General features: G+C 37.1%; 2 long non-coding RNA genes and 3 pseudogenes across 7 annotated transcripts; all 5 read right to left on the bottom strand.

Annotated features, from left to right (window-relative positions):
* Positions 1–2265: 2265 nt before the first annotated feature.
* LOC131406354 (uncharacterized) lies at positions 2266–7035 on the bottom strand. The gene is made up of 2 exons (XR_009220100.1): positions 6362–7035; positions 2266–5732 (listed from the first exon to the last, which is right to left on the bottom strand). It is a non-coding gene; the product is annotated as an uncharacterized LOC131406354 (long non-coding RNA).
* Positions 7036–9165: 2130 nt separating this feature from the next.
* On the bottom strand, positions 9166–23799 carry LOC131406352 (uncharacterized). Of its 6 annotated transcripts, none has more exons than XR_009220096.1 (9): positions 23690–23799; positions 22310–22424; positions 20627–20879; positions 13554–13693; positions 13098–13228; positions 11781–11905; positions 11038–11138; positions 9952–10067; positions 9166–9623 (listed from the first exon to the last, which is right to left on the bottom strand). It is a non-coding gene; the product is annotated as an uncharacterized LOC131406352 (long non-coding RNA). The 6 variants fall into 6 exon arrangements; XR_009220093.1 differs by having other exon boundaries at positions 13038–13228; XR_009220097.1 differs by having other exon boundaries at positions 13038–13228; positions 23754–23794.
* LOC131406657 (small nucleolar RNA SNORD116) lies at positions 11029–11110 on the bottom strand (annotated as a pseudogene).
* On the bottom strand, positions 12804–12885 carry LOC131406658 (small nucleolar RNA SNORD116; annotated as a pseudogene).
* Positions 23326–23408, bottom strand: LOC131406659 (small nucleolar RNA SNORD116; annotated as a pseudogene).
* Positions 23800–24469: the final 670 nt, after the last annotated feature.

Raw genomic sequence — 24469 nt, forward strand, 5'->3', positions numbered from 1 at the left:
ATATTTAACATGAGCAGAAATAAGACATATTGACCTCATGTACTTCTGATGTGATCCACTGAAAAGCACACTATTATCACTGTTATTTTTACCAAAAGCGCATAACCCTAATCTAATCATGAGACAATATCAGATAAATCTGAATTGAGGGCTATTGTACAAAATTATAGTCTAATATTCATCAAATGTATCAAGGTTATGAAATACAAAGCAAGACCAAGGAAGTCTCCCAGAGTGGAGGGTGGGTACAGAGACAAAGGAAAAAATGGCAAATAAATACAATGTGGGATCCTGAATTAGATTCAGAACTAGAAAAAAGGACATTAGCGGGACAATTGGCAAAATTCAAATACGGTCTTCAGACTAATTAGTATTAATTACTAATTAATTGCTACTAACTACTATTAACTAGTTAGTTAACTAGTTAATAGTAGTTAATAGCATTATATCAATGTTAATTTACAGATTTTAATAATTGTTATATGTACTAATGTTATAACAATGTTTATATAAAATGTTAACATTAGGAAAGCAGAGTAAAGAATATATAGGAACTCTCTGTACTATTTTTGCAAATTTCCTGTAAGTCTAAAATTACTTTAAAATAATAAGTAAAATTCTAGGAGAAATTAAACAGAAATTTTACTAAAGAAGATTTATAACTGGCAGCTAACCTCATGAAAAATTGTTTATCTTCTCAAGTGACCAAACTGCAAATTGAAGTCACAAGATACCACTTCACACTCACTCAAATGAATAAGATTTAAAAGAATGACAATTTCCAATGTTGGTGATGATGGATAGTAACTGAAAATATCACATATCACTGACTGAGAGTGCGTAAAGTTTCCAACTCTTTAGAAGGCTCTTTAGCAGTTTCTTATAAGGTTAAGCGAAATCAATCTTATGATCAAGTAAATTCCATTTTTAGGTAATTACACAAAAAATCTGCTAACATATTCAAAATATATAAAAACTGGAAACAACCCAGATGGCTATCAACAAGAGAAGGGAGAAACAAATTGCAATATGCCCATTCAGTGAAATATTACTCTGCAACTAAAAAGAAAATTTTTAAAAACTTACTGATATACGGAATAACATGGATGAATCTCAATATCATTATGATAAGTAGAAAAATCCAGACACATATTGTGCAATTCAATTTATATTAATTTCAGGAACAGACAAAAGTAATCTATGATGATAGAAATCAGAATATTGTTTCCTATGAGAATTAGGCTTGGCTGGAAAGAGGCAGTAGGGGAGGTTCGCAAGTAATGAAAAGATTCTACCTCTTTTATAAGGTAGCATTTACATGGGTATATACATTTAAGAAAACTCATTGAATTATACAATTAACATCTATGCATTTAACTATGTAAATTTTACCTATGTAAAAATATAAATATTAAAAATAATAAGGAAGCTCCCCACAGTGACATGAAACGATCTGCTAGAAATATTAGAATATTTACGCATTACATGAATATATAAAAGGCAGGCACAGGGCGGGCCCGGTGGCATAGTGGTTAAGTTCGGGCACTCCGCTTGGGCAGCCCGGGCTCACAGTTTCGATCCCGGGCACGGACCTGCGCACTGCTCATCAAGCCATGCTGTGGCGGCATCCCACACACAAAATAGAGGAAGATGGGCACAGATGTTAGCTCAGATCTAATCTTCCTCAGCAAAAAGAGGAGGACTGGCAACGGATGTTAGCTCAGAGCCAGTCATCCTCAAAAAAAAAAAAAAGAAAGAAAGAAACTTACAGAACATTATAAAAGTATGTGTGTGTGTATCTACCTATATAGACACACACATTTTGGGGTGTGTATGTGATGTGTGTGTATGTGTTTGTGTGTGTGTGTATGTCTGAAAGGAAAAACAAGAAACTGTAACATTAGCTGTCTCCAGGAAGGGGAAACCGGGTGGTTATAGAGGACAGAATTGATAAGGTGAATTACCTTAACTGATTATCCTTTTGTAGATTTTGAATTTTCTAACATATATTATGATTTTAAAAATACTTCTGAGGGAAAGAAGTGTTATGATTTTTCTAACTTATTTGAAAATATTTTTAAAATAACATGAAGTAAATATGGTAAAATGTTGATAATGGTGGAACTTGGGTTCCCAGTATCTGCAAGCTCACTGTTCTTTTCTCCTTATATTCTATGTGTTTACAATGTGTTCAAAATGAAAAGTTTTATAAAATTCACAACAGAGCAAATCTTTCATTACCAAAAATAAGTGAAAATAAGTAGATTACACATGTTTAAGAATTTATTTAAAAAAACAGAAATTCAGAAAAAAACCATGTGAATAAACAAGAACAATCAAAAAAAATAAAAACACTGATAAATTATACCAAAGAGCTGATTAGGAGAGAGGGGAAGGGAGAGTTAGTGAGGCTAGAAACCCACATGTCAAACTTACTTCATTAAAAAAGGCATAGCATAAACAACCAAAACTGGAAGGAAAATGGATATTGATTGAAAGCAGAGAAATTAATAGAGTGATTAAAGAACACTCTGTGTAACTTCATGCTACTTTGTTTGAAAATCTGCTTGGATTGTGATTTTCTAGGAGAAAACAAGTTAAATATAAGATATAAAACAAAAAACAAGCAATAATAACAAAAAAAAAGTGAGAAAATTTTCTAGTTAGCCTCAGTTCTACTCCAAGCCACCAAAACCAAAAAAGAGTTCAGATGATTTCATTGATGTGTTTGCTTAACTGTTAATACTAATACTAGAGCTTTTCTACCCATTCTAGAGCACAGAGTAAGAGGAAAATCCTCAAAATTATTGAGGACAACCAGAAAACTGATATCAAAATATGACAAAAAGAGAACAAGAAAGAATTACAAATCAATTTCATTCAATATAGCATACTTGCAAAAATTCTAAATCAAGTTAAGATACTCATAATTCAGTAGTAAATCTAAAGAGTAAAACACGTTTTTACCAAATGGGGTTTGTTCATTCCAGGAATAAAAGGAAATTTCATTAATAGAAAATGAATTATTTCACAATGATATAAGTTTAATTAAAGAATAATACAATCGTTGATGCAAAAAGAATCTGATTACATCTGCCACCTTATTTTGATCAAAATTTTTAGCAATATTATATAAAAAGTGGGAGACTTTCCTAACATGATACAAAAATCAACTCAAATTTAAAATTAGCATATTACATTGATAATTGAGATCACCCACATCAAAATAACTTACCTATTGGGACTAAGACCTGATACCACCCCCAGCAGTGTCTTATAAACAAGACAGAACTGCAAACAAATATGTAAATTCACAGTTTGCTCATCGACAAATAGCTCTTCTATCATTGATAACATCTAACTCACATAGGCAAACAGATCATGTATCAGACACAAATTTGGTTATCTAGACTCACATCAAGTTCCTACCTTACTCTTTCACAAACCTTAAACTACTGCATGTCAAATTCCGCCCATTCCTAACCAGTTCCGTGCCTTGAAAAGCCCTCTTCAAACGACATTAGCCCAGACCCCAAAGTCCTAATTTCCTGCTTTGAAACACTACTAAACCTTGTCAAAGTGGTGTTTTCCCTTGCTGCAGTAGGTTTAATAAACTCAGCTTTCCTTGATCATAGCTCTTTCTGGGAGTCTTTTCGGGTAAAAGACCAACAACAACGTGCTGGTCAAACCCAAGAAGCATTCCATTACAATATCATTAAATCAAGGATGGACAATATTTCCACAATCGTTTAAGTGCTCTGAAAGTCCCAGTCAGTGAATTTTATCAACATAACTAAAATGCAGATCATTTGGGAGGGGAGAATCAAAACTATCAGTATTTGCAAAGGATTTAGTATGTACTTTTAAAAAATCTGAAAAGTCATGAGAAAGGGTAAAGTGACCACTTACCCCAAAAAACAAAACAAAACTTGCAGACACAGAAAAATTATCAAGTAAGAAAATAAAGTGAAAGAAAATACCCCCATCACAAAGTGAAAATATTAACAGTAATTAAAATTATTGAATAAAAAGAAAGACATACCTCATCCTTGGATAGGAAGACATATTATTAAAAACCAATTCTCTCCTATATTAATTTATTAAAGTTGATGAAATTGCAGTCTAAACTGTAATTTCTTCCCAACAAGAAGACACATGAGACAAGAGGCAGAAGAAGAGACACAAAGATCCACAGAACAAAAATGGAGCCAGTCACAGATGAGAATACAGCATATGTGCAAGATGGCATTACAGATAAATGGGCAATTATTGGCAAATAATCGCAACTCATGGCAAATAACTTGGCAACTTTAAGATTTCAAATCAAAAAAATTTCTCATGATATAAGAATTTGAATTAAAAAAACACAAAAGAATTAGAAGTTAACATAGGTGAAGGGTTTTATGGAATCAGTATAAATATCTTTCCAAAATGACATGAAACTTAGAAGTCATAGAAGCGAACATGGTTATACTTAGACATATAACAATCATACACATTCTTATACCAAAAATGAAGTTTAAAAGTGTGTAAAAAATATCTGTAATGCTTGACAATCCAAAGCTTATTCCCCCAATAATAAATGAGCTCTTCAAAATCAGGAAGAGATTAAAACCTCCCCCCATGCCCAAAATCAGACATAAAGAGGAAATTAAAAAATACAGATGGCTAATAACATATGAAAAAATGATCAAACTCAAAAACAAAAGAAATACAGTTTAAGACAATAGTTTGGGCTATCACATTGGCAAATATTTTAAATATTTATAAAATCCATTATCTGTGAGGCTGTGGGAAAGCTGGCAATCTTATTCATTGCCATTTGAGGATAAGTTGTTACCATATTTTTAAGGAAATCTTGTAATAATTTTCAAAATTTGAAATGTGCATATCCTTAATCCCCGTATTTCAACTGTTAAGTAATTTATTATGATATAATAGACAAGTGCAAAATTACTAATATAGAGGGAGGTTCACTGCACAGAAATTTGGTGCTAACATAAATATCTATGAATGAGAAATGCTTAAAACATTTAATTATATTTGACCTACAAAACAGTCATGCAGTCATTCAACAAATGACACAGATGTGTATTACTTAAATAGAAAAAGTGCACTGAAAAGACTGTTAAATGAAAGGCAATTTGCAGAAGAATATGTACAATATGGCCCCACTTCCAGAACCCCCCAAAAATAGCTTGCACGTGTGTGTGTGCATCTATCCACTTAAAGAATGCACACAACTACTTTAATAGAGAAAAACTCTGGGGGATAGAATTGGGAGAGAGGAGGGCACTTAATTTATATATTAGATATTTAGATATGCTTTGAATTTTTGAAAAAATTCATGCAATTTCTTTTTAATATATCCTATTTTTAAAATTCACCACATGGCAAATGAAAATCATAAATGTATATTTATGGGAGCACTGAGCAATTCCATCATTTTGAGTTTCTTGTGCAATAATATTTCCTCTATTGAGGCTCCTGGGATTGAGTCAAGTGGCAGCAAGGGAAACAGTCACCATGCCCAAATTAAAGTCTCATCGATGATATCCCAATATGAGCATTTCTCAGTTAAGCATTTCTTATCTGCAGGAGGTGTCCACTGCAACACAGGAAAGAGAGGAGTCTCCATGCATAAGGAGGACTGTATCATTGTTTTGGTGAAGCTGGTGATAGAAGTAATGGCTTCCACAGTAACAAATCCACCTCACCTTTGAGGTTGTCACCTGCAAGGAGACAGTGGGGAAAACTGGCATAAGTGAGGAACACATTTTCTAAGGAGCTTGTCAGAGGGCTATGAAATCTTTGTACATTCTTCTTCTACATGTGCTGAAACAAATCTACCCAGAGTACACAGAGAAAGCCACATTTTAAGCAGCTGGGTCCATGATGTGGCCAGAAAAATGACTTCAAAACTTCCTGAAATCAAGGATGCCAAACATCGATGCTACTTTTTCTCCTTCGCTGGGCTAAAAAGTGATGGACATCTCCAGCTATCTCAGATTTTTATCTGTCTCCTCCCCCCTGTATTTGGCTCCTTAAAGATTTATGTCACTCATTCATTTGATCAATTATTTCAGACAAAACTACTTGTCTGCCCACCAGTCTAACAGTTATTGAGAACCTACTGTATCTCATGCATACAATAATTCTCTGGATACGCAATGGATCCAGCCAAGGAGGAGTTGTTTATTTGATCAGAAAAGCTGTATTTCTTAACTCATTATACACTCTGGGCCTTGGAATCAATTAGAATGTAAACAAAAGTCATCAATCCTCAGATAATTAACCTCTGATTCTCTTCCCAGACATGGTTGCTCCTAGAAAGCAAGAACTATTCTGACAAAAACCTTACCTTCAGAGGATGGCCCTTGGACAACAGGTAAGCGAAAAGGCTCTTTGTCTGAAAAGTCTTGTTTCAGGGATTTACTGGTATCATTCACTACCAAAAGAGTTCCCACGAAGTCATCTTCTGAGGGGAAAAACATCAGAAACACCACTTCCAATGAAAAAGGCCAGTCAGCTAGAAGCTGGGAAGTCACTCTTTAGTACTCCTTCATATCTATTTCATTTGGAAGCTGTTTCTTACTCTGTTACACAGCTCTGAAACACAGCTAGCAGCTCCATAACTCTAAACATTCCAATATCAGCACATTGCATCAGAGCTCTTCTCTCTTGTGCAATTCTAAAACCAACTGGATTGCCTGAATCCCACTGAAAATTATGTCTCTTTTTTCATCATTTACCTTTTTCTGCTTAGTTGGCCAGGTTATTTACAAAATCACTCAAAATAATCTACTGATATATCTAGTCTCAATAAGAGTTTATTGAGAACCTATTCTATGCCTGGCAATCCATAAGGTGCTTGTGTCACAAAAATGGACTGAAAAACATCAGGCCATAAGAAATTAAAAGCCCATTTGATAACTCAATCATACAAATAAAGAGCCAAGAAGTAACTTAGTAAATGGTCTTACAGAGATAGATTCAGTTTTAGGATGGAATTGTTGACGAAAGAACCCCATTTAGGAAGACTTATTATGACCCACAGCAAGATTATCTTAGATTACTTGAACTTGAAAGAACATTTGGGTTAGTTTGTTTCCATATTCCTGAGAACTTTAGAATGCCCAATCCTTATAAGTGCCTGCCTTCACACCAACTAAACAGAGCTTGTTTACAAATAAATTTTAGCAATATCTCCCAAAGGAAGAAAAATATCTCACATTTACAACATATATATATTCATATGTAGATATAGATATGTATATATGAACATACACACAAATACACAAACAGATGCAATCAGAGATCTTACAGCTTTTGTTTTTGCTAGTATTTGTGGAGAGGACATTTAAGATATTTTTTAGCGTAGGTTCCAAATACCTCCCCCCTTTCTGATGAGAAATGTTTGCATTTCAAGGAATGGTTCTTAGGTGCTCCAGAAGATGGGGATAGAAAATTTACATCACAAAGGCACAGACTAAATGCAGGACAATTATATTAGACATGTCCTGATCTTTTTAAGCATTTTGAGAGGAATAGGTGCGGTTTGGGAATTGGCAAAAGGGTGGGTAAACTTTGAACTTCTAAAGCCACACTTTTGGCCCTGCAGAGAATTACAAGACAAAGATAGTTGTTTCCAGTTCCCCAAAGAACTGGATTGAAGCCTGAAGGATAAAGAAGCTGTTCTGCCCTTCCAATTTCCTTACCTCCAATATTTTTCTTTCCCTCTGGGTACATAGTTTTATTTTAGCATAGGGTAGAAGGCCAAAAAAAAAATTCCTATCAGGCTCTGAATATCAGTTTCCAATTTAGCCAGATTTCTGACCACAAAGTTATTAAATCAGGATTCAGTTGAAACAAACAGTAAATATTTCTGGCAGATCAAATAATCCCATTAATTTTAATTTTAGTTTCCCCTTGGCTGCTTAAGGAAGTAACATAGCAGTTTATCAGGAAATCCCTCAGAGTCCCATCCTCTTTGGGAGGGGCCCATATGGGGGCCTTCCCTGGAGATAGATATGAAGGCATTAGAGAAAGATTTGCATAGGACCTTTGAGTGCAATCTCTTTTCTAGTGTCCCAGCTGATCACAATTGAGACATTGATCTTTGGGCCAGTGTTTTTTTGAAGATGGACTCCTGGGGAGCGCAATGTGGGAGGCCCAGGTGTTATTTTGGGTCTCCAGCCTTGGAGCTATTGTAGCTGTACAGCTATTAGCTTGGTAGATTTCTGTTGGAGATCTTGCTCCAGGATCCTTTCAAAATGCTCAACTATAGTCATGAGTTCAGTCAGGCCTGTGGCCTCCATAGGTTTAGGAAATTCTTTGACTATAGCTCTTAGTTCTGTCTTTGACCAAGGGGTGAAGGACACCTGAGGAGGTTTGTCTACAGCCTCAGGTAGTTTTATTTCCAGTGGTAATTGTTTAATATTCTCTTCAGAGTAGAAAGGCAGTTCAGGGCCGGCCCCATGGCTTTGCGGTTGAGTGCGCGCGCTCCGCTGCTGGCGGCCTGGGTTCGGATCCCAGGCGCGCACTGACGCACCGCTTCTCCGGCCATGCTGAGGCCGTGTCCCACATACAGCAACTAGAAGGATGTGCAACTATGACATACAACTATCTACTGGGGCTTTGGGGGGAAAAAAAAAGGAAGAGGATTGGCAATAGATGTTAGCTCAGAGCCGGTCTTCCTCAGCAAAAAAAGAGGAGGATTAGCATGGATGTTAGCTCAGGGCTGATCTCCCTCACAAAAACAAAAACAAAAACAAAAAACAGACAAACAAAAAAAACCCAAAAAATAAAGAAAGGCAGTTCAGGCAGAGAATTAGTAAAAGGTGAGTACTCAGGGGAAAAAAGGACAAGGGAGGCAGTAGGAGTTATATCTGTAGTTATGTCCCTTTGTGTGACTCACTTTATTGAGACATTCACTTTATTGCAGGGGTGTGGAACCAAACCTGTAATAGCTCCCAGGTATGCCTGTACCCAAGTGCTAGTTCCCTAGGATCTGTTTACTACAAGTGTATTTATGCTGCCAGCTAAGCACTCAAAGAGTTGTAATTTCACCCGCAAATTGGCTATGTACAGACCACCGTAGAATTCAATTTCTCTAACGCATGCTATCAGTTTTGCTTTCCAATACCAGTTCTTGCTGGTTACCACACAAATAAAAACACTGATCTCCCTCCGTATATATTTTGCTTAGGGTAAACATCTGTGCTGGAACTCAGGTTCACAGAAGTGATTATGTAACTCATTTTGTTCATATTTTTCAGTGAGATCAATTATTATAGTAATCATTGATAGACACAAGTTTCTAAAATGCCTCACAAAGTAAAAAAAACTGAGCACTCCAAAGTTCATCACTCTGGGACATACTTATTCACCCTATTCAGTTATGAAGACCAGCCCCCACATCAATGATCCATTTTTCACAGCTGGCTATCATATACAGTGTTTATGGTAATTTGAGTATTATATAATCCCTAGAAGTATTATATAAATGCTTACCCACCTAAGAAGTCCCACTGGCCCTTGAAGATGGGCCTTTCCTTCATGTCTTATCTCAAGGGAAAGGAATAAACATTTTCATATGAAACCTGAGCTTTGTTCTTGTTGACCTATGGAAATAGAGTAAAAATACGGAATGATGAGATGTATACATGTCCATTTATCAAAAGTGCACAAGACAGGACAGTTTATTATGTACTTTCATATCAAATATATTTATATTACTTTCCTGGGATGTTTCTGATGCTATTGAAAGGGAGAAAGCATAAAAATCTCAGAAATAAAGGAGATAAAATATCGGATGACTCACCAGATTAATTAATAACTCACATTGTCTGGATTAACAGATATATCACAAAACAAATTATCCACTTGATTACAGAAAAATATAATAAAAATAAGCCTTTAAGAGTAAATTTATTTAAAACTGGTTATTACCTTTGGAGAGCATTGTTTTGTTTCATCCCAGAAAAAGGAACAGGCAAAAGTGACAAAATCAGCACTTATTTGCTATGGTGGTGAGTGTTTCATGCTATTCCAAAATCACTTCCATTCTACAAGGCACAGAGGAAATTAAGGAAGTTGTGAAACAAAACCTTCCCAATTGAATGTTTATTGACAACAATAAGGAGTCAACCTTATTCAACCTTCAAGTGAATAGATATTCACTTGATCATCTATGTAACTAGTAAAACTATGCTTGTTCCTTGGAAAAGGGTAGTATAGAAAATCAATTTTTCTAAGACTTTGGTCTCAAAGTTGATCCAAAGGCCCCTCTGAGCATTACTCACTGAAATTATAACTTCTCTCTAAACACATAAACACATTGAAAGAATATGAATATTAGCCAATGATATCCACATAAAATTCCAAGAATTGGAAATTTAACCATTTCTTGTTAAAAATGTTTAATAAAGTATCTAATTTACTCCATCATCAAATATCTAAAAAATTTCTCCCTGAGTGAGAGGAAAAAGAAAAAAAAAGTGTTCTAATCTTTGGGACTGGGTTAGCAAGCAAATTAAAGCATATAATAAAAGAATTCAATGAATACAATCTGTCCTTCAATTTTCCTTCAATATTCAATTGAAATTGATATTCATATATCTCTTCAATATTTCTTTTGCTCAAGAGATAAATGACAAGCAAAAACTAATTTCTTTCTAATTGACTATGTAATAGACCTAAACATGCTGATCCTCACAAAAGACGTGACATTTAAGGAAATGTGTGAATGGCTCAAGTGTAGGCACACCCATTTTCTGCAGTGTTCACTACTCATTTACTGGTTCTCCCCGGTCTGTTTACTGTGGGTGCATGGATGCTGCCAGCCAAGCACTCAAAGAACTGCCATGTCATACCACCACAGTTATTTATAGCTTCTGTACAATTCATTTCTTCTAGTATATGCCAGCATGTTAATTTTCCAACACCACAGTCCCTTTTTTTCAGTATCACTTACTGACCAAACTGAATTCTCCTCCATATTTTTTGCATAATATTTTCCCTTGTGCTGGACCTCACCTCATAGAAGTGATTTTGTCACTCATTTTGTTCAGATTCCAATGAGACCCATTTTTGAAGTCATCCTTGATCCAGGCACATTTGTAAAAGGGAGGTTGAGTCTGAAATATGTGGCAGACACTGAGCACTCAGGATTCCATCTCCCTGGGACACACTGACACACTTTATTCAATCACGGAGACCAGCCACCTACTGTCAGTGATCCAGCCTCATAGCTGACTTATATAGCCAAAGTCTTGTGATTGGAGTGTTATGGTTCCCTGAGGGGAATGTCAGCCTCTTCAGGACAAAATGCTTACCAGCATGAAAATTACCACTGGCCCTTGAGGATGGGAGGCAGAATTATTCCCAACACTTTCCTTCATTTCATAGCTCAAGGGGAAGGAATAAAAGCTTTTATATGAAACCAAGTTCTTGGTGCATGTCGATCTACTGGCATAGGGTAAAATTATGGAAAGGTGAGAAGTACACATGCTCATCTGTTAACCATGTACAATACAAGAGGTTTACTAGACACAAGTATATAAAAATACTATTTCTCTAGTAGGATCTTCTGATGTTATTCAAAACAGAGAAAGCATAAAAATCCCGCGAAAAAGTACACAGAAGCCTCAGATAACCCAGATTATTAAGGTCTCACATTGTTTGGATTAAGAGATTCTTCACAAAACTACTTGTAATCTTGTTTGCTAAAAATAAATAATAGAAATAACCCAGGAAAATGCATTTATTAAAAATGTTACCTCTGCAATGTTAACTCTGGAGGGTACTGTTCTGATCATTCCTGTAGAAGGGAGCTGGTACAAGTGACACAATCAGCAGTTCATTGGAACAGTGGTGGGATTTCCAACCAACTCCAATATTGCCTCTAATTTATAAAATATATTGGAAAATTAGGGAATTTGACAAACAATACCATCATAACTGAAAGTTTACTAATAATAGGTTATATAGAATAAAACATAGATATTCACTTGACTGTATAACAAGAAAAATTATGCTCGCTACTTGGAACAGGGTAGCATTGAAGGTCATAGCATCTTGGTCTCCAAGTTTCCCCAAAGGCCTTCCTCAGCATCAGGCATTAAAACTAGGATCACTAACTATGAAACATACTAATAAAATATGAATATTAGGCAATGAAATCTACCTGAAATACCAAAAATTGGAAATGTAATCATTTTATAATTAAAAATGTTTAATACAGTATCTACTTGAATCCATAACTTAAATGTCTAGAACATTTCTCTTTGGGAAACTTTCTCAGGGGAAAAGAAAAAACTGTTCCAATTCCTGTGACTTGGTCAGCAAGGAAATTAAAACATATTTTAAGACATTTTCACAAATAGAAACTATTCTTCAATTTTGATGTTTCTTTTACTTAAGAGATAAATAAGTAAACACTTATATCTTCTGCCTTGACTACCTAATTGACCTTAATAGATGGCTCCTCACTTGGAAGATTTTGGCACCTAAGAAAAATGTGTGACCAGTTCAAAGGCAGGTGTAACCATTTACCCCTGTCTCTCTACTCATGTGCTGGTTCTCCAGGGTCTGATTACTATGAGTGAATGGATGCTGCCAGCCAAGCACTGAAAGAGTTGCCATGTCATCCCTAAATCAGACAGTTATCGACCTCTATACAATTCATTTCCCCTAACGTATGCAATCAGGATGGCGTTCAATTACTCTAGTCCCTATTGGTACCACCAGCTAACCAAACTGAACCCCTCTCCCCATTTCTGTCTAGCATGGCCCCTTGTGCTGGACCTCAGCTCACAGAAGTGATTTTGTCACTCATTTTGTTCAGATTCTAACAAGATCCATTTTTGAAGTCATCACTGATCCAGGCACATTTGTACAAGGGATTATGATCCTGAGATATGTCACAGACACTGAACACTCAGGATTCCATTACCCTGGCACATATTTAACATGGAGACCAGTCATCACAGTCAATGATCCAGCCTCATAGCTGACCAGCATAGCCAGAGTCTTACTGTCATAGAGTGTTACAATGTGCTCAGAGGAATGCAGTATCTCCAGGACAAAATGCTTACTGGTGTTAGAATTCCTACTGGCTCTTGAGGATGAGATAGAACTATTCCCAATACTTTCCTTCTTGTCACATCTCAAGAGGAGGGAATGATTTTTTTTTTCATATGAAACCAAGGTCTTAGTTCACATCAATCTGCGGAAATAGAGTGAAAATATGGAAATATGAGAAGTATACACGTCCATTTGTCAACCATGGAAAAGACTGGATGGTTCACCACATACCCGCACATAAGATATACTAATTTATTACTCTACTAGACTTTTTCCATCATTACTCAGAAAAGAGGAAGTGCAAAATTCCTAGAAATAAATGAGACAGAAGCCTCTGATGACTCACCAGATTATTAATATCTCACACTGCTTAGATTTATAGACTTTTCACAAAGCTAATTACATTATTGATTACTTAAAAAAAAATAATCCATGAAAAATAAATTTATTAAAAATTGTAATGTTACCTCAGGATATCAGTGTTCTGATCATTTCCAGCAAAAGAAATTTGTACAAGTGACAACATCAGCACTTCCAATGTTGTGGTAGGAAAGAATTCCAATGTCATTCCAGTTGTCAGCCAGGCAATTACAATGTCATTTCAAACCTACAAAGCATGGAGAAGTTAGGGAAGTTGAAGAAGAAAACCTTCCTAATTGAATGTTTATTAGTAACAAGTTACAAGAAATTAACCATAGATATGCACTTGACAATCTACAAGACAAGAAAATTATACTCAGTGCCTGAAACAGAGTAGTATAGAAAGTCATTTTTTATAAGACATTGGTGTCAAAGTTTCCCCAACAGTCCCCCTGAGCATCATTCATTACAACTATAATTCCCCTCTTCTTTTTTTTTTTTCCTTAATTTTTTATTTATTGCAGTAACATTGGGTTATAACATTGTATAAATTTCAGGTGTACATCATTATACTTCTATTTCTGCACAGATTACATCATGTTCACCACCCAAATACTAATTACAACCCATCACCACACACATGTGCCGAATTATCCCTTTCACCCTCCTCCCTCCCTCCTTCCCCTCTGGTAACCACCAATCCAATCTCGGTCTCAATGTGTTTGTTTATTGTTGATATTATCTACTACTTAATGAAGGAAATCATATGGTATTTGACGTTCTCCCTCTGATTTATTTCGCTTTGCATAATACCCGAAATGTCCACCCATATTGTCACAAATGGCTGGATCTCATCGTTTCTTATGGCTGAGTAGTATTCCATTGTGTATATATACCACATCTTCTTTATCCATTCGTCCCTTGATGGGCACTTAGGTTGCTTCCAAGTCTTGGCTATTGTGAATAACGCTGCAATGAACACAGGGGTGCATGTATCTTTACGCATTGGTGTTTTCAAGTTCTTTGGACAGATACCCAGCAGTGGAATAGCTGAATCATATGGTAGTTCTATCCTTGATTTTTTGAGGAATCTCCATACCGTTTTCCACAGTGGCTGCACCAGTTTGCACTCCCACCAGCAGTGTATGAGAGTTCCCTTCTCTCCACATCCTCTCCAACACTGGTTGTTTCCTGTCTTGTTAATTATAGCCATTCTGACAGGCGTGAGGTGATATCTCATTGTAGTTTTGATTTGCATTTCCCTGATAGTTAATGATTTTGAACATCTTTTCATGTGTCTGTTGGCCATCTGTATATCTTCTTTGGAGAAATGTCTGTTCAGGTCTTTTGCCCATTTTTAATTGGGTTGTTAGTTTTTTTGTTGTTGAGATGCATGAGTTCTTTATATATTTTGGAGATTAAGCCCTTATCAGATGCATGCTTTGCAAATATCTTCTCCCAATTATTAGGTTGTCTTTTCGTTTTGTTGATGGTTTCCTTTGCTGTGCAGAAACTTTTTAGTTTGGTGTAGTCCCATTTGTTTATTTTTTCTATTGTTTCTCTTGCCCGGTCAGACATGGTGCTTGAAAATATGTTGCTAAGCCCGATGTGGAAGAGCGTACTGCCTATGTTTTCTTCTAGAAGTTTCATAGTTTCAGGTCTTACATTCAAGTCTTGAATCCATTTGGAGTTAATTTTTGTGTATGGTGTAAGGTAAGGGTCTACTTTCATTACTTTGCATGTGGCTATCCAGTTTTCCCAACACCATTTGTTGAAGAGACTTTCTTTTCGTCATTGTATGTTCTTGGCTCCTTTGTCAAAGATTAGCTGTCCATAGATGTGTGGGTTTATTTCTGGGCTTTCGGTTCTATTTCATTGATCTGTGTGTCTGTTTTTGTGCCAGTACCATGCTGTTTTGGTTACTATAGCTTTGTAGTATATTCTGAAATCAGGGAGTGTGATACCTCCAGCTTTGTTCTTTTTTCTCAGGATTCCTTTAGCTAATCGGGGTCATTTGTTGCTCCATATGAATTTTAGGATTCTTTCTTCTATTTATGTGAAAAATGTTGTTGGAACTTTGATAGGGATTGCATTGAATCTATAGATGGCTTTAGGAAGTATGGACATCTTAACAATGTTAATTCTTCCAATCCAAGAGCACGGAATATCTTTCCATTTCTTTGTGTCTTCTTCAATTTCTTTCAGCAATGTTTTATAGTTTTCGGTGTACAGCTCTTTCACCTCTTTGGTTAAGTTTATTCCTAGGTATTTTATTCTTTTTGTTGCAATTGTAAATGGGATGGTATTCTTAATTTCTTTTTCTGCTACACTTTGTTGTTAGTGTATAGAAATGCAACTGATTTTTGCATGTTGATTTTGTATCCTGCAACTTTACCATATTCGTCTATTACTTCTAAAAGTTTTCTGGTGGATTCTTTAGGGTTTTCTATATATAAAATCATGTCATCTGCAAATAGTGACAGTTTCACTTCTTCCTTTTCAATTTGGATCCCTTTTATTTCTTTCTCTTGCCTGATTGCTCTGGCTAGGACTTCCAGTACTATGTTAAATAGGAGTGGTGACAGTGGGCATCCTTGTCCGGTTCCTGTTCTTAGAGGGATAGCTTTCAGTTTTTCACCATTGAGGATGATATTAGCTGTGGGTTACTCATATATGGTCTTTATTATGTTGAGGTACTTTCCTTCTATACCCATTTGATTCAGAGTTTTTATCATAAATGGATGCTGTATCTTGTCAAATGCTTTCTCTGCATCTATTGAGATGATCATGTGATTTTTATTCTTCATTTTATTAATGTGGTGTATCACATTGATTGATTTGCGCATGTTAAACCATCCCTGCATACCTGAAATAAATCCCACTTGATCATGGTGTATAATCTTTTTAACGTATTGTTGTATGCGATTTGCTAGTATTTTGTTGAGGATTTTTGCATCGATGTTCATCAGTGATATTGGCCTGTAGTTTTCTTTTTTTTGTCTTGTCCTTGTCTGGTTTTGGTATCAGGGTAATATTGGCTTCGTAGAATGAGTTAGAGAGCTTCCCCACCTCCTGAATTTTTTGGAAGAGTTTGAGAAGGATAGGTATTAAGTCTTCTTTGAATGTTTGGTAGAATTCACCAGGGAAGCCTTCTGGTCCTGGACTTTTATTTTTGGGGAGGTTTTTGATTACTGTTTCGATCTCCTTACTGGTGATTGGTCTATTCAAATTCTCTACTTCTTTGGAAGGTTGTATGATTCTAAGAATTTATCTATTTCTTCCAGATTGTCGAATTGGTTGGCATATAGCTTTTCACAGTATTCTCTTATAATCTTTTGTATTTCTGAGGTGTCTGTTGTAATTTCTCCTCTTTCATTTCTGATTTTACTTATTTGTACCTTCTCCCTTTTTTTCTTGGTGAGTCTCGCTAAAGGTTTGTCAATTTTGTTGATCTTTTCAACGAGCCAGCTCTTGGTTTTATTAATTTTTTCTGTTGTTTTTTTGGTCTCTATTTCATTTATTTCTGCTCTGATTTTTACGATTTCCCTTCTTCTACTGATTTTGGGCTTTGTTTGTTCTTCTTTTTCCAGTTCCTTTAGGTGCATTGTTAGATTGTTTATTTGAGATTTTTCTTGTTTGTTGAGATAGGCCTGTATTGCTATAAACTTCCCTCTTAGAACCACTTTTGCTGTATCCCATAAATTCTGGCATGTCGTATTTTCATTTTCATTTGTCTCCAGGTATTTTTTGATTTCTCCTTTGATTTCTTCGTTGACCCAGTCATTGTTCGGTAGCATTTTGTTTAATCTCCACGTATTTGTGGCTTTTCTGATTTTCTTCCTATAGTTGATTTCTAGTTTCATACCGTTGTGGTCAGAAAAGACGCTTGATATTATTTCAATCTTCTTAAATTTATGGAGACTTGTTTTGTGGCCTAATATGTGATCAATCCTAGAGAATGTCCCATGTGCATTTGAAAAGAACGTGTATTCTTCGGTTTTTGGATGGAATGCTCTGTATATTTCTACTAGGTCCATCTGTTCTAGTGTGTCGTTTAAGGCCAATGTTTCCTTATTGATCTTCTGTTTGGATGATCTATCCGTTGGTGTAAGTGGAGTGTTAAAGTCCCCTACTATTATTGTGTTACTGTCTATTTCTGTTTTTATGTCTGTTAATAATTGCTTTATATATTTAGGTGCACCAACATTGGGTGCGTAGATATTTATAAGTGTTACAGCCTCTTGTTGGATTGTTCCCTTGATCATTATGTAATGCCCTTCTATGTCTCTTTTTACAGTTTTTGTTTTAAAGTCTATTTTGTCTGATATGAGTACTGCTACCCCAGCTTTCTTTTCACTGCCATTTGCGTGGAGTATCTTTTTCCATCCTTTCACTTTCAGTTTGTGAGTGTTTTTAGGTCTGAAGTGTGTCTCTTGTATGCAGCATATAAATGGGTCTTGTTTTTTTTATCCAATCAGCCACCCTATGCCTTTTAATTGGAGCATTTAGTCCATTGACGTTTAAAGTAGCTATTGATAACTATGGACTTACTGCCATTTTTTAACTTTTATTTCTCAGTTTTTTAGTAGTCCTCTGTTCCTTTCTTCTTCTATACAGAATTGATGGTCTCTTTAGTTTGACCTCTGTCTGAAAGCTCTACTCTTTAACTGCCCTCCTCCCTCCTTTTATGTTTTTGATATCATATCTAACCTCTTTTTTGTGCATTTGTATCCATTACCCTCTTATCATGGAAATAGATAATTTTTCCTATTTGTGGTCTTCTCTTTTTCGCTTAAATCAGTCCCTTTAACATTTCCTGTAGCACTGGTTTCTTGTTGACGAACTCCTTTAATTGTTGCTTGTCTGGGAAATTTTTGATCTCTCCTTCCATTTTGAATGATAACCTTGCTGTGTAGAGTATTCTTGGCTGTAAGTTTTTTCCTTTTAGCACGTTAAATATATCTTGCCACTCTCTTCTAGCCTGTAAGGTTTCTGCTGAGAAGTCAGGTGATAGCGCCATGGGGTTTCCTTTGTATGTAACTTGACTTTCTCTTGTGGCTTTTAGGATTCTCTCTTCATCTTTTTTTTTTTTTTAAAGATTTTATTTATTTATTTATTTTCCCCCAAAGCCCCAGTAGATTGTTGTATGTCATAGCTGCACATCTTTCCAGTTGCTGTATCTGGGACATGGCCCCAGAATGGCCGGAGAAGCGGTGTGTCAGTGCACGCCCGGGATCCGAACCTGGGCCGCCAGCAGCAGAGCGGCACGCTTAACCGCCAAGCCACGGGGCTGGCCTCTCTTTAATTCTGGACATTTTGATTATGATGTGTCTTGGTGTGGGCTTCTTTGGGTTTATCTTGTTTGGGGCTCTCTGTGCTTCCCGTACCTGTTTCCTTCCTTAGTTAGGGAAGTTTTCATCTATTATTTCCTCAAATAGATTCTCTGCCCCCTTGTCTCACTTTTCTCCTTCCCGGACACCTATAACATGGATGTTTGTGTGCTTGATGTTGTCCCAGAGGTCCCTTAGACTGTCCTCACTCTTTTCAATTCTTTTCTCTTTTATCTGTTCAGCTTGGGTAATTTCTTCGAGTCTTTCGTCCAGCTCGCAGATCCGTTCTTCTGTATCCTCTACTCTGCTTTTGAGTCCCTCTAATGAATTTTTCATTTGCAGTATTGTATTCTTCATTTCTGATTGGTTCTTTTTTATATCTTCCATTTCTTTGTTGACATTCTCACTGAGTTCATCTATTCTTCTCCCCAGAGCAGTGAACATCCTTAACACTCTTTGTTTGAACTCTCTGTCAGGTAGGTTGCTCATTTCTGTTTCACTTAGTTCCTTTTCTGGGGTTTTGTCCTGTTCCCTTACTTGGAATGTATTCCTTTGCCTCCTCATTTTTGCCTCTTTCCCTGTGCTTGTGTCTACGTATCAGGTAGGTCAGCTACATCTCCTGCTCCTGGATAGGTGACCTTATGTAAGTGGTGGCTTAGGAGGCCTGCAGTGTGCTTCCCTCAGTTCTCAATGTTCCAGGGGTGACCCCTATGTGGGCTACATGTGTCCTTCTGTTGTGGCCTGTTTGCTCTCCCTGTAGGCGCCCAGGGAGGCCAAGTTATGCTCCTGGCCAGCTGTTGTAATGCTCAGCTGCTTGTACTTGTTGTGGGCCCTTCAGTCTCTTTATCAGGTGTGGGTGCCCCAGCACAGTAGGCTGTAAGTTCTAAGACCACATCTGTGTTGCAGTATTTCTTTTAAGTGAGTAGGCCCCCAGCGTGGCAGGTTGTTAGGCTTAGGGCCTTACAATTGCTATAAGCCTCCAGCCTTTAGGTCTCTTGTCAGCTCTCTAAGGATTGCGTCTGGGTGGGGCTGGCCTCAGGCACAGAAGCACCCAATTGTTTCAGGCTTTGGAAGGTGGGGCAAACCCCCATGTGGGTCTTTGAGAAGCACAAGTCTTCTGCAGCTGACAAGCCCTGCCGCCCACAGGTCCACACACACAGTCAACACAGTCCTGCCCCGTGTGAGCGCCCCGACGTCCTGAGGCGGACCCAGTCTCTCCACGGCGGGAGCACCACACACTCCACCACTGCCCCACACTCTCCACCCACTCCTTGTGCTCATCCTGCCCCGCTAAAGTTGGCTCAGTTGTCAGGCAGCAGACAATCCAGTCACCAATCTATGCAGGCCCATAAGTTGCCTGAAGGCTTGTTGTTGGGTGGGGCCATTCTCTAAGGTGGGCTGCCTGCCCTGGCTGAGCTGCATTAAATCGGTGCTCTAGCGGGTGGGGCAGAACCTGGGCTAGCAGGCCTCAGGGAGTACTCCAATGGCGTCTGTGTCAGCACGCCCACACAATGGCCGCCGCCAATGTCCCAGTCCCTGGAGAGGTCTCACCTCTCACTGAGATGCACTCTGGGCTTATTAGGTGAGTCTCTTTTCGCCACAGCACTGTGCACCTTTCTTTCTGGTGATTTTAGGTTGCTTTCTGAAACGGGTGAGTTTGCGCGTGGGCCCTTTAAGAGCCAGTTTTAATTTCTTTGTGAACCAGCTTTTCTGGGGGTACTCCCCAATGTTTTAGTAGCAGGCAAAGTCAGATATTATGCCACTCGTCTCCATTGTGCTGGGTCCACAGAATGCCCACAGCAGGGGCGCTCCCCGGCTCAGGGCCCCGCGCCTCCAGGGATGCTGCGTACCTGTGGGCTGCTCCCGGCGGCCGTGAGGTACTGCAGCTTGTGAAGGCGGCGTTTTTCCTCTCCAGAAGGGAGTTTCTGCCTCTTCTACCTCAATTAGGATTGCCCATTGTTGCAGGAGTTCCTCTCATCCAGTTTTCAGTTCTGTCTCAGGGGTAATTTTTCCATGAGTAGTCGTAAATTGGCTGTGTCCGCGGGAGGAGGTGAGTTCAGAGTCTGCCTATGCCGCCATCTTGACTTCCTCTCTATAATTCCCCTTTAAATACAATGAAATAAATGAAATTGGCTGAAGAAATATTAGCCAAAGAAATCCCCCTTGAAAACCAATAACTGGAAATTTAATTATTTCACAATTGAAAAATAGTTTCTATAGCATCTACCTCATTCCCTCACTCAAATGTCTAGAAAATTTGCCCCTGGATGACAGGGGGAAAAAAAACTATTCCATTTCTTGTGACTTTATCAGCAACTAAATTAAAACACACTGTAAAACATTCACAGGAATAAAAAGTACTGTAAAATTTCCATATATTTCTTTTACTTAAGAGATAACTGCCAAGTAAAGATGATAACTTCTTTAAAATAGGCTATCTAATAGGCCTCAATAGACTGCTTCTCATGCAGAAGATTGCAGTATCTAAGGGAATGGTGTAAATGACTCAAGGGTAGGCACAACTATTTTCCGCAGCATTCACTACTCATGTGCTGGTTGTCCACGGTCTGTTTACTATGAGTGTATGGATGCTGCCAGCCAAGTATATAAAATGTTGCCATTTACCCCACAATTAGGTATTTATAGACAACTGTACAATTAATTTCCCTTAATTTATGCAATCAGGTTAGCTTTCAAACACCCCAGTCCCTGTTGGTACTGCTACCTGAGCAAATGAACTCTCCACACAGTTTTTGCCTTGTATGATCCCTGTGCTGGAGCTCAGCTCACAGAAGTAATCTGCCATTCATTCTGTTTAGATGTCTAACAAGATCCATTTTTTTTAATTCATCATTGATTCAGGCACGTTTATAAAATATATCTTTGGAATGAGATACGTGGCAGACACGGAGCACTCAGCGTTCTCACCCGGGGACACACTGACCCAAACTATTCAATCATAGAGACCAGTTATCACAGTCAGTGACCCAGCTCCACGGCTGACTAGCATAGCCAGATTCTTATTGCCACTGGAATGTTATGATTCCCTAAGAGGAATGTCAGTATTTTCAGGACAAAATGCTTATTGCTGTAAGAATTCCCACTAGCCCTTGAGGATGTGAGGCAATTCACACTGTTTTCCTTCATGTCACACATCAAGGAGAAGGAGTAACTCTTCCATATGAAACCTAGTTCTTGGTCCACATCAACTTGTGGAAAAAGTATAAATGTGGAAAGATGAAAGGTAATCATGTCCGTTTGTCAAAACTATATCAGACAGGAGGATTCACTATATACCTTTATGTAAAACGTACTAATTTATTACTTCTCTAGGATGTTTCCAGTTATTCAAAGTAGAAAAAGTGTAAAATTTTAAACATAAAGGAGACTGAAGCCTCAGATATCTCAACAGATTAACATTAATAATATTGTTTGTATTAACTGATTCTTCAACAACTCAATTAAATTTTTGATTACTTAAAAAATAATAAAAATAACCCAGAAATATAAATTCACTAAAAATCAGATGTTACCTCAGGAAAGTATTGTTTTATTCCTTCCCATATAAAGGAGGTGGTACAAGTGACAAAATCAACAGTTCATTGGTGTGGTGATGAGATTCGAAGGAATTCTAATAGCACATCCAATCTACAAAGTACATGGGAAATTAGGCAAGTTGTAAAATAAAATTTTCCTAATGGAATATTTAGTTATAAGAATTCATAATTGATATTCATTAGACCACATGATGACAAGAACAATTATGCCCACAACTTTGATCACAGTAGTAAAGAAATAATTTTTTCTAAGATATGTGTCTCAAAGTTTTCCCAACACACTCACTGCAAAATCATTTATTATAACTAGGATGTCTCTTTAAACACAGAAATCTTGAGAATATATGAAAGTGGCCAATGAAATCCATGAAAAATCTAAGAATTTGAAATATAATCATTTCACATCTAAAAATGTTTAATGTAGCATGTAGTTGAAGCCAGCACTCCAATGTATATGAAATCGCTTCCTCAGTTTATAGCAAAAATGAAAAATAAAGAAACAAGTGTTCCAATCCTAGTGACTAGGTTGGGAACCAAATTAAAATGCACTGTGAAGAGTTCATGTAGAGTACCTACTCTTTAATTTACATAAACTTAATAGAAAATGAGAAATAAAAGTTCATGATATCTTTGGATTTTGACAACCTAATTACACTAGAGAGACATCGATTATCACTCAGAAGATTCTGGAAGCTCAGACAAATGTGTGAATGGCTCAAGTGTAGGCACACCCATTTCTCATGAGACTTATTCAAGTGGTGGTTCCCCAGGGTCTATTTAACACAGGTGTGTAGATGGTGGCAGCCAAGCACCCAAAGAGTGGTCATAGCATCCCACAATTGGTTATTTATAGACTTTTTTACAAAGCATTTCCTCTAGCGTATGCCAGCATATTAGTTTTCCAACACCATAATCCTTTTTTTTTTTTTGGTACCACTTGCTGACCAAACTAAATTCCCCTCCACATTTTTGCCTAGCATGGTCTGTGGGCTGGACTTAAGCTCACAGAAGTGATTTTTGTCACTCATTCTGTTCAGATTCCAATGAGATCCATTTCTGAAGTCATCATTTATCCAGGCACGTTTATAAAAGGGGCCTTTAGAATGAGATATGTGGCAGACACTGAGCACTGAGGATTCTATCACCCTAGGCCACAATGACCCAAACTATTCAATCATGGAGACCGATTTTCACAGTCAATGACCCAGCCTCATGGCTGACTAGCATGCCAGAGTCTCATTGTCATTGGAGTGTTAAAAGCAGTAATAAAAATAATCCTGCAAAACATTTATTGAAAATTGGGATGTTATCTCTGGATATATTGTTCTTGTCCTTCCTAGATAATAAAGCTGTTACCAATGACAAAAACAGCCCTTCTTTGATGTGGTGGTGAGAAAGAATTTCATGTAGCAAAATGTACCTTCCATTCAACAATATGTCCAATGTACAAAGCAAAAGGAGAAATAAAAAAGTTGAGAAACAAAATCTTCTTAATAGAATGTTAAATGATAAAAGCTTACATGAAATTCACCATAGATATTCACTTGACCACCTGTATCACCAGAATAGTTACATTTGCTCCTTGAAACATGGTTGTATACAAATTAACGTTTTATAAGACATTAGTCTCAAAGTTCCCCAGCTCACACACCTCAGAACCATGCATTACAACTAGGATCTTTCCTAAGCACATTTGAAACACAATGATGGCATATAAAAAGTAGTCAATGAAATCTTATAAAAATGCAAGAATTTTAAATATAATGATTTCATATCTAAAAATGTTTAATACAGAATATAATTGAAGCCAGTTATCAAATGTACATGAAATTGATTCCTCAGTTGACAGGGGAAAAAAACAGAGGGAGACAACTAAACAACTGGTGAAATACTTATGACTGGGTTGGCAAGCAAATTAAAATATTCTGTGAAGACATTCCAAAGTACAGCACCTATGCTTTAATTTAATTGCTTCTCTTAATATAGAAATGAAGAATGAAAATCATAATCTCACTGGATTTTGACCATCTAATTGCCCTCAACAGACTGATTGTCATTCAGAAGATTCCAGCAGCTCAGACAAATGTGTGTAAGCATAGCCATATCCCACATTTTCACCACTCATGTGCTGGTTCT

Source organism: Diceros bicornis, chromosome 5 (genome assembly GCF_020826845.1).
Source record: "Diceros bicornis minor isolate mBicDic1 chromosome 5, mDicBic1.mat.cur, whole genome shotgun sequence".
NCBI lineage: Eukaryota > Metazoa > Chordata > Mammalia > Perissodactyla > Rhinocerotidae > Diceros > Diceros bicornis.